The 16,573-nt window shown below is 36.9% G+C and overlaps 1 pseudogene; it reads left to right on the plus strand.

The window, feature by feature from the left end:
* Nucleotides 1-16,180, plus strand: part of LOC129869730 (probable protein phosphatase 2C 33) — a 34,920-nt pseudogene extending 18,740 nt beyond the window's left edge.
* Nucleotides 16,181-16,573: the final 393 nt, after the last annotated feature.

The following is a 16,573-nucleotide window of genomic DNA, read 5'->3' on the forward strand; positions in this document are numbered from 1 at the left end:
AAGACATTACTCTTGGTGGAATCCATAGAGAACACACCATCCGGAGGAGAATTTGACAATAAAATTCTAAATGTTTCTCAAGAGTCTGGTAGGGAAGCAAGTAAAAGAAAGCCTTGAATATTTTCGTAAAATTTAATACCCATAGCAAATAGCTAGTTCATGATTCCCTGAAAATTATTCAGGTGATCTATCATCGGAGATCATCATGATATTTTAAAGTTAACATTTACTTTATTAAGATCATTTTGTTATTTCCATTCTTTCGATCATACAAGCTTTCAAGATGCTTCCATAGGTTATGAGCATGTGTCTCCCTAGAAATATGGTTCAACACATTGTCGTCAGCCCATTGCCTAATAAATCCATAAGCCTGTCTATGCAACAGATTCCACTCTTTATCTGTATTATTTTCAGGCTTAACAGTGGTAAAGACTGATTGATAAACATTCTTGACATAAAGTAAATATTCCATTTCCCCCTTCCAAATGGAATAATTAACACCATTAAAAGTATCCATTCTACTAGTGTTGACTTTCATCATTTCCCCCCCAAAAATATATAACTATTTTGAACCAAAGTAAATCATTTCTGATGTAGAAGTTTAGACTATGCTACAACTACAGAGCATACTCAGATAAAACTCTGCTCTGTTATCAGTTTGTTGGAAAAATGCGGACTAACACAAAAATATATATGGTCAAAATAGTGGAAATAAAATGGAAAAAGAATGACACCAAGAATTTTACGTAAAAACTCTTTTACATAAAGAAAAAACCACGGGCCAAGAAGAGCAACTGATATTACTATAGTAAGAAATTTTCACTGGATAGTCACGAGTATAATACTCAAAGTGACCACAACATACTTAAAAATAAAATCACTCTTTTGATCTCCCACTTTACTAAAAAATATCGCTCACACTTTATTTTTCTTCACAGACTATTTTTTATAGTCTATGGAATACCTCACTTTTTTCTTTAATATTTTTTCCACCTATCTTATTGTGTTTAACAAATGAGCAAGAGTGCCCTATTTATAGGAAAAAATTATTACCTTTGATGTAATTGATTACATTAATTAGAAATCAAAATTCAAAGTTAGGTTTCTTGGTAAGAAAATAATAGTGAGATTTGGTTTGACAAAAATGGTGATCTTTTGAAATTTGCCAACTACCAAATCCATATTTTTGACTATCTAATTTTAAACTTTGCAACAAAGTAAAAAATATTTGTGGCATGGGATGGATTCCAACAAATCTCCCCCTCCATTCACATGCACCAGAAAGAGGTACATTCATCTTCTAAAAGATAGCTCATGCCAACAAGTTTTTTGCACAATTCAAACTTGTCCCTTGTTACCACTTTGGTCAGCATATCTGCAGGATTCTCATTTGTATATATCTTTTCAACCTGCATAGATTCGTCTTCTATATTTCTTTGAATCCTGTGATATCTCACATCTATGTGTTTCATCCTTGCATAGTACATGGAGTTCTTGCTCAAGTTCATTGCACTTTGACTGTCACAATAGACGACATACTCTTTCTGATGCAAGTTAAGTTCTTGAAGAAATTATTTGAGCCATATCATCTCCTTGCCAGCTTCAGTAGTTGCAATATACTCAGCTTCAGTTGTAGACAATGCAACACACTTCTGTAATTTTGACTACCATAATATAGCTCCTCCTGAAAAAGTAAATAAATATCCAGTAGTGGATTTTCTGTTATCAAAGTCACCTGCCATATCGACATCTGTATAGCCCTTCAAGATTGGATTTTATCCTCCAAAACACAAACATTTATCTGAGCTTCCTCTCAGATACCTATCCACTTTACATTCTCCCAATGTTGTTTTCCTGGATTATTGAGAAACTTGTTGAAAACACCAAGTGCATGAGCAATATCAGGTCTAGTGTATACCATTGTATGCATTAAATATCCGACGATGGAGGAATATGGAACTTTGGCCATGCTCTCTTTTTCCTCCCGAGCTGTAGGGCTCATCTTCTTGCTCAACTTCATATGACCAACAAGAGATGTGCTAATAGACATAACATTCTTCATATTGAAGCGATTCAGTACACGTTCAATGTAGTTTTCTTGACCAACAAGAGGTGTGCTAACAGACATACCATTTACTTTGAAACCCTTAGGTTTTTCCATATAAATATCCTCATATAGGTCACCGTGAAGAAAATCCGTCTTTATATCCATCTGCTCAATCTCTAAATTAAGAATAGCATCCAAACCAAGAACTATACGAATAGAGGACATTTTCATAATAAGAGAAAATATTTATCAAAGTCAATACCATTCCTTTGACTAAACCCTTTCTCACTGATGTGACTAACCCTCTTGTGCCACAATGTTGAAGAGTTCTCTCTCTCAACGTCATTCACCATATTGGCATAAGTAGAAGCTGTAGTCCAGTATAGAACATGATGTTTGTTATCACGAGCCACAACCAAGGAAACCATAATCAGTTTCCACTTTTCTCTACCATTGGTACTAACATATCCTTCATCATCTAGAACACCAACAGAAATTAGGTGCAGAAGAAAATCATGTGTATGTTTTACATTTTCTAAAACTAGTTTAGTTGCAATACTAGTTTTCAAGCATTTCCAACACCAACTACCCTAGATATAGTCTCGTTACCCATACTCAAGTTCCAAAGTCACCAGGAGTATATGAGGAGAAACAATTCTTCCTTGATGTCACATGAGATGTAGCACCAGTGTCCACAACCCAGCTTGACTCATCAAAAGCAATATTTATCAAACCTACATCAAGGACTGTAACAAGATCTTCAGTGAAGACGGTGGCTAGATAATTTTTATTTCCATCTTCTTTATTTTCCTCTGTCTTTGTTCTCCCTCTTCAATTTCCGACAGTACTTCTTTGTGTGTCCTTTCATGCCACAATGATAGCACTCAATATTCTTAATTCTGCCTCTAAATTTTCTTCTGCTATATTCTCTATCTGAGAACCATGATTTTTATTTCTTCCCTGGAGCCAGTTACTAGGACATCCAACGAAGAAGAACCTTGAGATTTTCTTATCATCTCTTCATTCAAGATACTACTCTTGGCAGAATCCATAGAGATCACACCATACAGAGAAGAATTTGACAATGAAGTTCTAAAATATTTTCCAAGAGTTTGGTAGGAAACCAAGTAAAAGAAAACCTTTAATTTCCTTGTCAAATTTATTGCCATAGCAAATAACTAGTTCATGATTCCCTAAAAATTATTCAGGTGATCTGTCATCGGAGAACTATTATGATATTTTAAACTTAATATTTACTTTATTAAGAACATTTTGTTATTTCTAGTTTTCGGAGCATACAAGCTTTCAAGATGCTCTCATAGGATACGAGCATGTGTCTCCCTAGAAGTATGGTTCAACAGCTCTATATCGACAAGGCGAGGAGAAAGCAGCCTAATGGGAATAGCTCCAAAACATATTATCATCAATCCATTGCCTAATAAATCCACAAACCTGTCTGTGCAGCAGATCCCACTTTTCATCTGTTTTATTTTTAGGCTTTACAATGGTAAAGACTGGTTGAAAAAAATTCTTGACATAAAATAATTTTTCCATTTTCTCCTTCCAAATGGCATAATTAACACCATTCAAAGTACTCATTCTACTAGTGTTGGCTTCTATTGTTTTTCCCCAAAATATATATAACTATTCCAAACCATAATAAATTCTTTCTGATATGAAAGTTCAGACTATGCTGCAACCACAGAGCATACTCAGATAAAACCTTGCTCTGATACTAGTTTTTGGGAAAACGTGGACTAACATAAAACATATATGGTCAATAGTGAAAATAAAATAAAAAAATAATGACACCAAGAATTTTACGTGAAAACCCTTTTAAATAAGGAAACAACCACGGAAAAGAGGAGCAACTGATATCACTATAGTAAAAATTTTTACACTAGGTAGTCACGAGTACAATAGTCAAAGTGATCATAACACACTCAAAATGAAAAATACTTTTTTGATCTACTACCTTACAAAAATATATAGCTCACACTCTATTTTTTTCACAGACTATTTTCTTATAATATATGTGTTACAACCATAAAATTGAGGTTATAATGGCACAGATCCCAAACCCCATCCCAATGCGTAAGCCAAAAAGTAAAACCATATGAGACTCCCAAAGAAAAGTCAGGCCACAAATAAATGCAAAATGAAGTAAGACATTAAAAATATCCCAAAACCTGGTGTCATAAGTGTAAAGAACATCTAGATACAAAATCTGAATTTGAATACACAGTTTAAGTCTCTAAATATAGAAAAGACTGTAAATGAAATATGGACTAGCGGTGATCTAGATCCCAAGATCTTACCACTAATCTGATGATGATGTATCAATTAGAATCAACTATAGCGCTGGGTACTCTGACTAGTATCTACATCAAAAGGGACACAGAAGTAGGGATGAGTACAATTCATATGTACTCAATTGGTTTAATCGACTGAGTACAAGGAATTAATCAAAGGCTATGAAATAAACTAAGGAACACTTCTACCTGCACGCAGAAAAATTCTACTCCGACTACGCTGCTGCATATTTATATAGAACGATATGAATAAAGTAAATACATAATTAAAGTTCAGTATCACAATTAAATAGATAAAACAATTATCACAGGTATCAATGCAATGCAATGTACTATGATGATGTAATGATATGATGGTACGGTGGGATCAAAGCTGTCGCACAATATGACGTATACACTTGCTGAGCTGTTCTACCAAGCAGTACTCATGGAGGTATCGCAAACCATATACCTCATTAAAATATCAATGTAACAACTACCTCACCACCTAACTAATTACCAAGGACTCATGATACTAATGTCTCATTTGCTTGCTAGCTATCTCGTGGTCAAGGATACAAAAGATGTCACATTTTCTTTCTCAAAAGGGTTTCCACAGTTCTCAACTTCCCAAAGATCAGTAATAGTATGAATGAGGATGAATGTAATCATGATTTATAAGGTATGAAGGAAATATTCAACTCAACATGTAGTTCAAAGTTCAAAGTTCTCCAAACCTAACCTAATCATAATATTCACTCTCAATAGACAGTATTGGAAAGGAAATACATCAAATTAAGTTTTTACCCCTTTCTCACCAATATCTTAATACTAAGGTAGGCTCAGAACCCCCAACCCTACCCCTCAGATGGGTATTACATTTCAATTAACCTCTTTTTAGTTCCACTCAGTTAAGTAATAAATTAGACATTCTTAATCATAGATAAAATATCACATAAGGCCCCCATATGGGCTATACAACATATATAAGCCCCTATATGAGCATTACAATATCAATTATCAGTCCCAAACTATACTATGTCCCCATTTCAAAGCCTACAACATAGAATTTGACTAATTACCCCAACTCAGCCCCAAGAAGGATAAACAAACCTACCTCAATTGCAGAAACCACACTCGAATGCTCTATCGGATGAAGACCTTTAAATTCAACTCCTGAAATGATAGCCTACTATCAAGAATGAAACATACGTGTTATAAGGAGTCCAATGACATCCATATTGATAGGTTTTGAAACTGGGGTAGAATAGTTCAAAAATTGATAAATTTGAAAAAGGGTAAATTTGGAATTTTATTTCAAAATCAACTTCTACACTAAAATTGGAGTTCGCTGGTAAAAACACCATAAAAATGGTGTTCAAAATGAGTTAGAAATTACCAATTTTCCTTAACTTTGAATTAGGGAAGAACAAAAGGTTTTGGAGTTTGAAACTAAAATTTAGGAGTTAAAATCGTCAAATGATTAATGAAAAAGGAAGGTTTTAGGTTAAAATCACTTACCTAATGATTTTACTTGAATACCTCTTCTCAAAATCGCCCCAAGAAGCTCAAGAACTCAAAAACCTCGGGCTAAGCTTGCCTTTCTTCCCCAACCACATCACACTTTTCATGGGCGATATTTTAAGCCACACACAATCACCCACCATGAAATCTAAGGGTTGAACCCCCTTGTTAGCATAGCTCTTCTAAAGACTCTGGGCTGTTAATAGTTGACCCTGTATCAAATGTACCCTCTCCATAGCATCTCTGAGTAAGTCAGTATCCAATGTATCAACTTCAACTGAATCAAACCACCTAATGGGTGACTGTCACCTACGACCATACAATACCTCAAATGTTGCCATCTTAATGCTGGAGTGATAACTGTTATTATAGGCAAACTTAGCTAAGGGAAAGTCTTGGTCCCATTGGGCACTAAAATCAATCACACAGGCCCTAAGCATATCCTCCAACACTTGAATAGTTCGCTCGGAGTGGCCATCGGTCTGGGGATGGAATATTGAACTCATCTCTATCTACGTACCCAAAACACATGTGTGCCTCCCAAAAGTGAGAGGTGAACACTGAACCCCGATCCGACATAATAGTGATAGGCACCACATGCAACCTAACAATCTCTCGAAGATAGATCCTAGATAACTACTCCGCATTGTAGCTAGTCTCACTAGAAAAAAAATCGGTCGATTTGGTCATCAGTCCACAATCACCCAAATAAAGTCATACTTACCCAATGCCATGGGTAATCCAAACATGAAATCCATAGTAATACGCTCCCACTTCCACTTGGGAATGGGCATTCTTTGCATAGAACCACCCGATTTTTGATGCTCATACTTCACCTATTGGCAATTCAGACACTTAGCCCCAAAATCAACAATGTCCCTCTTCATGCCACACCACCAATAGTGTTGTTTCAAGTCATGAAACATCTTTGCCACTCTTGGGTGAATCAAATACTTGGAACAATGATCCTCCTCTAATATCATATGTACCCGATACAAAACTTAGGCACACAAATACGATCATTAATCCTCAAAACTTCCTCTAGATCAAAAGAGCCTGATTTTCTTCACCGGTCAATACTTTATCTCGAATGGTCCTCAACTTGTCATCCTCAAACTGGTTTTCTCGAATCTAGTCCACCAAGGTAGACCTAGCATCCACAAAGGACAAAATGCTAGGATGTGTAAAAATATCAAGTCGGACCAACTGCCTAGCCAATGATAGAACCTCCAAAGCCAAAGGCCTCTCATCTGCCTTAAGAAAGGCCAAACTACCTCATCCACTACCATATTAGCTTTGCCCGGATGATAAAGAATGGTCATGTCATAGTCTTTCAATAACTCTAACCACCTACGCTGCCTCGTGTTCAGATTCGATTGGGAAAAGATATACTTAAGGCTACAATGGTCAGTAAAGACCTCACAATGCACACCATAGAGGTAGTGCCTCCACAACTTCAGAACGAACACCACCCTGCCAACTCTAGGTCATGGGTAGGATAGTTCTTCTCATGTACCTTTAACTATCAAGAAGCATAAGTTATACTCTACCCTTTTGCATCAAAACATCACCCTAGCTGACTCTTGAAGCATTACAAAACACGATAAAGGCCACACCCTCCTCGAGTAAGGCTAGAATAGGTGCCAAAGTCAATAACTTCTTGGGATATTGAAAGCTCATCTGATACTCATCGGTCTACTAAAATGCCACAGTCTTTTGAATAGACTAGTCAATGGGGATGTAATAAAAGAGAAGCCTTGGATAAACCAACAATAATACTCTGCCAACCAAATAAAACTCCAAATCTTGATAGGCGAAATAGGCCTAACCCAATCACGAACTGCTGCAATCTCGGACGGATTGACCATAATACCATCCTTGGTCACCACATGACCCAAGAACGCCACAGACTCGAGCCAAAACTCATATTTGGAGAATTTTGCATACAACTTCTCCTCTCTCAATCTCTGAAGGACTGTCCTCAAGTGCTTAACATGGTCTGCCTCATTCTTGGAATAAGCCAAGATGTCATCAATAAACACGATCACAAATGAGTCTAAATAAGGCCGGAATACCTGATTCATTAACTCCATAAAAGCAGCCCGGGCATTAGTCAACCCCAACAGCATAACCACAAACTTATAATGACCATAATGTGTCTTGAAGCCAGTCTTCGGGATATCAGAGTCCCAAACTCTCAACTGATGATAATCCGACCTTAAATTAATTTTGGAAAACACTAATGCACCCTAAAGTTGGTCAAATAAATCATTGATGCGAGAAAGAGGGTACTTGTTCTTGATGGTGACTTTGTTTAACTATTGATAGTTAATACACATCCTCATAGTACCATCCTTCTTCTTCACAAATAATACTGGTGCACCCGACAGCGATATAATTGGCAAATAAACCCCTTCTTTAACTTGTCTTTCAATTGTTCTTTTAACTCCTTCAAATCTGTCGGAGCCATCCGATAACGAGAAATAGAGATGGGATTGGTGCCCGGCTCCAAATCAATCACAAAATTGATATCATAGTTAGGAGCAACACCCGACAAGTTTGTGGGAAATACATTCATAAAATCTCACCACCCTTGTAGTCTTCAAAGGAGGAGACTCTATAGTGACATCACGTACATGATCCAAATAAGACAAAAAACCATTATCTATTAGGCGACGAGCACAAATATAAGATATCACCCCCTTCGGATACAAACTCGCATTACCCTTCCATAATAAGCTAGGCATACCGAGATAAGCTAAGGTCACAATCTTTGCATAACAATCTAATATAGCATAATAAGTAGATAACCAGTCCATATCCAATATCATATCAAATTCAATCATGTCTAATAAAATTAAGTCTCACGAGTATTTCTACCTGAAAATATCACCAAACACCCTCGATATACCCGATCCACTACTAAGGACTCACCTACTGGGATAGAAACAGTAATAGGCTCACACACATAATCGCTATCCATATCAAAATATGTTGACACATAAGTATAGTTAGACCCTGGATCAAATAATATAAAAGCAGGATGGTGGCAAATCAAAACAATACCTATAATAAATGCATCAGAGGCTTCTGCCTCAGATCTACCTGGTATAGCATATCACAACTGACAGTCCCCTCTTGCCTGTGAACCACCCCGAGTACCACATTTAGCTCAACCATTGGCACCCTTAGCACCACCTCTAGTGCCCTATGTAGTACTTCGGATAGCTGGAGTAGGAGTAGAGAGAACAATTGGTGTCCCGGGCCACCAAATAGAAGGAGCACGTCTGGGGCAATCTTAGGCCTTATGCCCAAACTCATCACATACAAAAAAACCTCGAGGTCCTCAACCTTGTGGAGGATAACTAATAGTGTTAATACGGCCTCTAAAGCCCGAAGAACCACTATAACCTATCTGGCCCAACCTACATCCACCTGTATCATCTGAATAGCCGTCTGGATTGGTCTGCCCATGATAGCCGTGGGTACTTGAACCCAAATACTCCCTGCCTCAGAAGGAGTGACCACTAAACTGACCCTGCTGACGGAATCTCTTGGCCCCGCCCTATCTAGCACGTCGAATGGTCTCAGTCATCCTGGCATGGTCAATAACACTCTAGAAGGCACCACCGAATAACACAAGAGAAGCTATAGCCTTTTGGAGATAACCCCCGAATCCCTTCACCATCTTGTGGATCCACTCAAACTCAGTAGGAATACTAGATATGGCACAACGAGACAGCTCATGAAAGAGAGACTCATACTAAGATACAGATAAAGAGCCAGCTCTAATCTATCAAACTCATCTCAGCGTTGGTCACAGAGGCTATAAGGCATAAACCTCTCAGGGAACCTCTGAAAACTGCTCCCAACTCATCATAAGGTAACCAGTAAGTCTAGGGGCAATAACCAATCTCCACCACTCCTTGGCCACCCTTGTGAACTGATATAAAGTATAGGCTACTCCATGTGCCTCAAGAATACCTAGGTTGAACAACCTATCCTAGCACTCAGTCAAAAAATCATAAGCCTTCTCCCTCTCTATATCATCAAATCTGGAAGGTGCCAACCGAACAAATCTCTCAAAGCTCTTCTGCTCAACTACCGATATGATAGTACTATTAAAAACTAAAGGAGCTGTAAATATCGGGGGTATGATAGAATGCATAGAAGAAGATTCTGGGGTCTGAAACTCAACACTAGGACCCTAAACTGGTGGAGTAATATCAACTACGATAGTAGATCCTAAAGTACCTGGAAGAACACCAGGAGTCGGAGCACCATCCAATCTAGCCAATAATCTAATCAATAACTACTAAAGCATCGGAGCAATGTTGGGGATCGCTGGAGCCTGGGTTGGCCTCTACTCCTCAGCCTTCTGCTCATAATCATCCTCATGCTCATACAACGGCTCAGGCGATGACTTTCTAGCTCAGCCACGAGTAGGTGTTTCTCCCCTAGCTCAACCTCATCCCCTGACTCCACTACATTCTCTACTTCACCCGCAAACTGAGGCTCAAGTTGCAGGTACAACCTTACTCTCAACATCTTCGGCTCTAGTTCTCACCATTTGCAAAGAAGAAATAGATTAGAGGTATACCACACTTGATATGAATAACTCAAATGAAAGGAATCAAAAAAGGGAATTTATCCTAACAAGTCTCTTATAGCCTCTCGAAGATAAGTATGGATGTCGATGTACCAATCCGCAAGACTTTACTAGACACCCAGCTCTTTAACTTATGAGACCGGTGAACCTAGCGCTCTAATCCCAATTTGTCACAACCTATAAACTGAGGTCATGATGGCACGTATCCCAAACCCCATCCCGATGCTTAAGTTGAAAAGTAAAAACCATACAAGACTCCCAAAGGAAAGTCAAACCAAAAATAAATGCAAAATAAAGGACGACAACAAAATATCCCAACACCTGGTGCAATAATTATAAAGAGTATCTAGATACAAAATTTGAATCTGAATAGACAGTTTAAGTTTTTGAATATAGAAAAGACTATAAATGAAAGATGGACTAGCAACGATCTGGATCCCAAGATCTCACCACTATCTGATGATGATATATCAGCTAGAATGAACTACAACACTGGGTACCCCGACTAGTATTTACATCAAAAGGAACACAGAAGTAGGGGTGAGTACAATCCACATGTATTCAGTAGTTTTAACCTACTGAGTATAAAGAATTAATCAAAAGCTATGAAATAAACTAAGGAACGTTTCTACCTGCATGCAGAAAAGTCCCACTCCAGCTACGCTGTGCCAATTTATATAGAAAGAATGAATAAAGTAAATACATAATTACAGTTCAATATCACAATCAAACAGATAAAACAATTATCAAGGTATCAATGCAATACAATGCACTATGATGATGTAATGATATGATGGTACAGTAGGATCAAGACTATCACACAACCTGTTGTATATACCTGTTGAGTTGTGCTACCAAGCAGGACCTATGGATGTCTCGCATACCATATATCTCATCACAATCTCATTGTGTAAACTACCTTACCACCCAACTCATGGCCAAGGACTCATGATACTAATGTCTCATTCGCTTGCTATCTATCTCGTGGTTAAGGATACAAAAGATATCACATTTTCTTTCTCAAAAGGGTTTTCACAGTTTTCAACTTCCCAAAGATCAGTAATAGTATGAATGAGGATGAATGTAATCACGATTTATAAGGAATGGAGGCAATATTCAACTCAACATGTAGTTCAAGGTTCAAAGTTATCAAAACTTAACCTAATCATAATATTCACCCTCTATAGACGGAAATGGGAAAAACACACATCAAATTAAGTGTTTACCCCTATCTCAACAATATCTTAATACTAAGGCATGCTCAAAACCCCCAACCCTACCCCTCAGACGGGCATTGCAATTCAATTAACCTTTTTTCAGTTCCACTCAGTTAAGTCATAGATTATACTATCTCAATTAGAGATAAAATATCACATAAGGCCCCCACACGGGCTACACAACATATATAAGCCCCCACACGGGCATCACAATATCAATTATCATTCTCAAACTATAGTACGACTCCATCCCAAAGCCTACAATATAGAATTTGACTAATTACCTCAACTCAGCCCCAAGAAGCATAGTCAAACCTACCTCAATTATCGAAATCGCACTCTAACGCTCTACCAGAACGACCTTTGAATTCAATGCCCGAAATGATAGCCCATTATCAATAATAAAACATATGTGTCATAAGGAGTCCAATGACACCCATATTGATAGGTTTCAGAACCGGAGGTAAAACAGTCTAAAATTGATAAATTTCAAAAAGGGTCAAAGCTGTAATTTTATTTCAAAATCAGCTTCTACACAAAAATTGGAGTTCACAGGTGAAAAACCTATAAAAATATAGTTCAAAATGAGTTAGAAATCGTCCATTTTCCATAACTTCGAATTAGGGAAGAACAAGAGGTTTTGAAGTTTGAAACTAAAATTTAGATTAAAAATCACTTACCCAATGATTTTACTCGAATACCTCTTCTCAAAATTTCCCTAACAAGCTCAAGAACTCAAAAATGGTGAAAATGGGGTTTCTCCAGAAGTTGAACACTATTTAGGCGAGAATTTACATCACAATCGCGGTCCATTTAAATTCGTGATCGCGAAAGACATGGGATGGACTAACTCATCGCGATCATGAATTACCCCATCATAATCGCGAAGACCATAGTTCGGACTCATTCGATCGTGTGACCTGAAGTCGCACTGCGATGAACAAAATGCCTGCACTAGAAGATGAAAATTTGCAATTTTTGCCAAGTCTAAAATGCTCTCGGTTGGACCTCGAAAATCATTCGGAATCCTGTAAACACAAATCTTATATGCACTCCTACTAAATTCAATGTTCTAGACTCAATGGAACCATCAGATTTTGAATTCGAGGTCTCTTTGACCTGGAATTCGATAAGTCACAATTAAACTAGTTTTGGCACTTGAAATACCCAAAATGCCCTCAGAATCTCTAAAAAATAAAAAAAACTATTTCTAGCATTAGAATCACCCCTCGAAACCATTGAAATCATTAGAAATTCAATTTGTATCGCTGAACTCGATTTGCTTACCAAAGTCAAACTAACTCATTTAAAACGTCACTTTTCAACTTAAGACCTCAAATTCACATATCAACCCCAAATCGATTTCAAATGACTTTTCTAGACCAATTTCTACATTTCGAAGCTGATGGAACCGACGAGATCCCATTCCGAGACCCGTAGCTCCGTTTGGTCCCAAAAACCATTTTTTCATAACTTAACTCCATAGAACTCAAGAATTTGCCCAATTCACTATCTATTAAGACTTTAACACATTCAACCATACAAACTAAGCAAATAATACTCAGGGTACTAATGATAGGGGTAAAATGGTAATTTCACATAAATTTCTGAAAATGACCCTCAAGGTCATTACACTATGAAATACCTCACTTTGCTATCTAATATTTTTCTCACTTATCTTGGTGTGTTTAACAAATGAGAAAGTGTGCCCTATTTATAGGGAAAATTTGTTACCTTTGATGTCATTGATGACATCAATTAGAAACAAAAATTCGATGTTAGGTTTCTCAGTAAGAAAAAATAGTGAGATTTGGTTTAACAAACATGGTGATCTTTTGAAATTTGCCAACTTCCAAATCCATATTTTTTTACTATCTAATTTTAAACTTTTCAACAAAGAAAAAAATATTTGTGGCATGGGATGTATTCCAACACCTCTCCCTTTCAAAAAGTTTTTCGACTTCTCTTTGATGTGAGAAGTGAATAGGTAGTTATACCGCCTTTTATTCTATGATTAATTATGTACTTCAATCACAGTTATGTTGCGCAATTGTTTTATCACAATGTAAACATGTAAAACAAAAGGAATGTGGTACAATTTTGAAAAGAACTTAACAATCTGACTTGCTTTGATTCATTCTTTCAAGGGAAAATATATATGTGATACAATATTGAAATAAGGAAACTAATTATTTCCTTATAAATATGCTATCAAATATTAAGGAAAACTAATTATTTTCTTATAAATATGCTACCAAATATTATCAAATAATACCAAATATATTATACTCCAATACCCCCTTTCAAGTTGGAGCATGGGAATAAAAAATGCCCAACTTAGAAAGCAAGAAGTCAAACTGAGTTTTGCCGAGAGCTTTGATTGTATGTCGGCTGTCTATTCATTAAAATTGTCGTCCTTGAAATGAGTAGGCGTGATACAGTTCCTGGGTCGGTCTTGAGGGCCAAAAATAGGGAGAATTAAACTCAATTTTAGGTGGTGGTGGAGGAGGTACGTCCTCACCAGCCATGAAAATTTACGATGAAAAAAAAACTTTGGTGGGATGACCTTACTAGAAAATAGAAATTATATGGATAGGATCGGCTTGATGGCACGATCCTACTGAAACAAGCAAATAGTCACCAAAAAGATGGCACGGTGCTACGCCAATTGGATATGAGAAAGTAGTAACCGGAAAGATGGCACGGTGCTACACAAACACTGAGGGATATAGGGTTGACACAAAACAACCTAAGAAATTATATGGATAGGGTCGGCTTGATGCCACGACCCTATTGAAACAAGAAAATAGTCACTGAAAAGATGCACAGTGACCTGTCTGATTGAATTTTCTTTCCTTGCATATGAGATTCATACATATAACATTGATCCTACTTTTGTTAACATAACCATGGGCCAGACGGGCAGCATATATGGGTAATAGCCGCCCGCCGACAACGAAAGCTCTTTAATTCACTACCAAGATCGTAGAGGCTCTGATACCATAAAAAGAACTTAACAATCTGACTTGCTTTGATTCATTCCTCCAAGGAAAAATATATGTGATACAATATTAAAATAAGAAAACTAATTATTTTCTTATAAACATGCTACCAAATATTAAGGAAAACTAATTATTTCCTTACAAATATGCTACCAAATATTATCAAATAACTACCAAATATATTATACTGCGATAAATTCTTTAGAATTCTTTTCCATGCAACAGTATTCTTGGAAGCAGAAATTTTCCTTTTTTGATAGGTGATGCTGACTGCTTTCTACTAATGCTTGCCTCACTATAGTGTTTTGTTAAATCTGCTTTCTAAATTTACAGCGGAGTTTGAGAGGATTCTCAAATGTAAAGGGCGAGTGTTTTCTCTTCAAGACGAACCGGATGTTGCAAGAGTGTGGATACCAAATAGCAACTCTCCTGGACTAAGCCATGGCTCTTGCTTTTGGAGATTTTTGCCTCAAGGATTTTGGTGTCATCTCAGTGCCTGAAATTTCTTATAGGCATTTATCCGAGAAAGATGAACTCATTGTTCCGGAGACAGATGGGGTATGGCACTTGAATCCTGCTTTAGCATTACTTAGATTCAGTATTTATCTCGTTGCTAGTTGAATTAATTTGATATGATTACAGATTTGGGACGTGCCTTCAAATGATGAAGTAGTAAATATTGTGGATTCGGCTTCATCTCATTCATATGCAGCTCGATCACTTGTTGAAGAAGCCGTTTGAGCCTGGAAGATCACATACCTAACTTCTAAAGTCGATGACTGAGCAGTTGTCTGCCTCTTCCTCGATTCAAACTCAAATAATTTCTCTACTGCTTCTACTACAAAAGAAAATGACAAGACTTTCGTCTCAATGGAAACGAATGAAGTTAGCAACAATACAGATGGTGCCTTTAGTCCACCTGCATTGAGTCGTTCCTGTACTGTTCGAGAAGGTGAGGAGGTTTCAGCAGTCAGCAACGAGGAAGCCTCAGAACAGGACGAGTTGCTACCTAAGACTGGGAAAGAATGGTCTGCTCTCAATGGGGTATCTCGTGTGAACACAGTAATGACATTAACAAGGTTTGTGCCAGACAAAGAAGAGAAGAAAGCTGTTGGAGGATCAAAATCAAAGAAGAAATAGTAAAAACTTGCCTCGCACTAGGCGCTTACCCCAAATCAATGAATGCATGACATGTGTTTGCACATCGAATTTCCTTACTCAACTATGGTTAATATATATTTTTACCTCCTTAAATCAGTTAACCATGGGCAGTTGCGTCTAGGTGTTGGTAAATTTTTACCATGTCCAAGTGTGGATTCATTTCTCTGTCTTAATTTCCATTTGCTTTAGTTCTTATGATCAGTTTCACTGTAATAATTCTTTCTCTAGTGTATGTAATAGTAGTAGCTATTTTGTTGTTTTGTTCTGTTCTTTTTCTTGTAAGAAAATTTTGCATGAGTATATGTTTATAGACTTCTCACTCTTCTTTATTTTCAATTGCGTAGATAAATTTTCGAATTTCGTTATGAGCAAATTATCTTAATATATATTTTTATTTTTCACTCATTTTTTTCATTATATAACGTCATTAACTTACGTGTGTGATTATTATTTTTCATATTATTGTTATCAAAATGAGATTTGTTTACTACATAAGTAAGTCCATAACTTTGATCTTAGAGAGAAATATCAAGATCTTGTTTAGGAGCGGAGCTTGAAGCTCAGATATGAATTTAGTCGAACTCACTAAGTTTTGCTCAAACAATATATTTATGTTAAGAAACTCATCGAATATATTTTCCATCTATAATCATCTATCGGACATCCCAACAGAAATTAAAGATAAATACTTGACCAGCTTCTATATGAATGGTTCTTACATG

The sequence above is a fragment of the Solanum dulcamara genome, chromosome 10 (assembly GCF_947179165.1).
Source record: "Solanum dulcamara chromosome 10, daSolDulc1.2, whole genome shotgun sequence".
In the NCBI taxonomy this organism is placed as follows: Eukaryota; Viridiplantae; Streptophyta; class Magnoliopsida; order Solanales; family Solanaceae; genus Solanum; species Solanum dulcamara.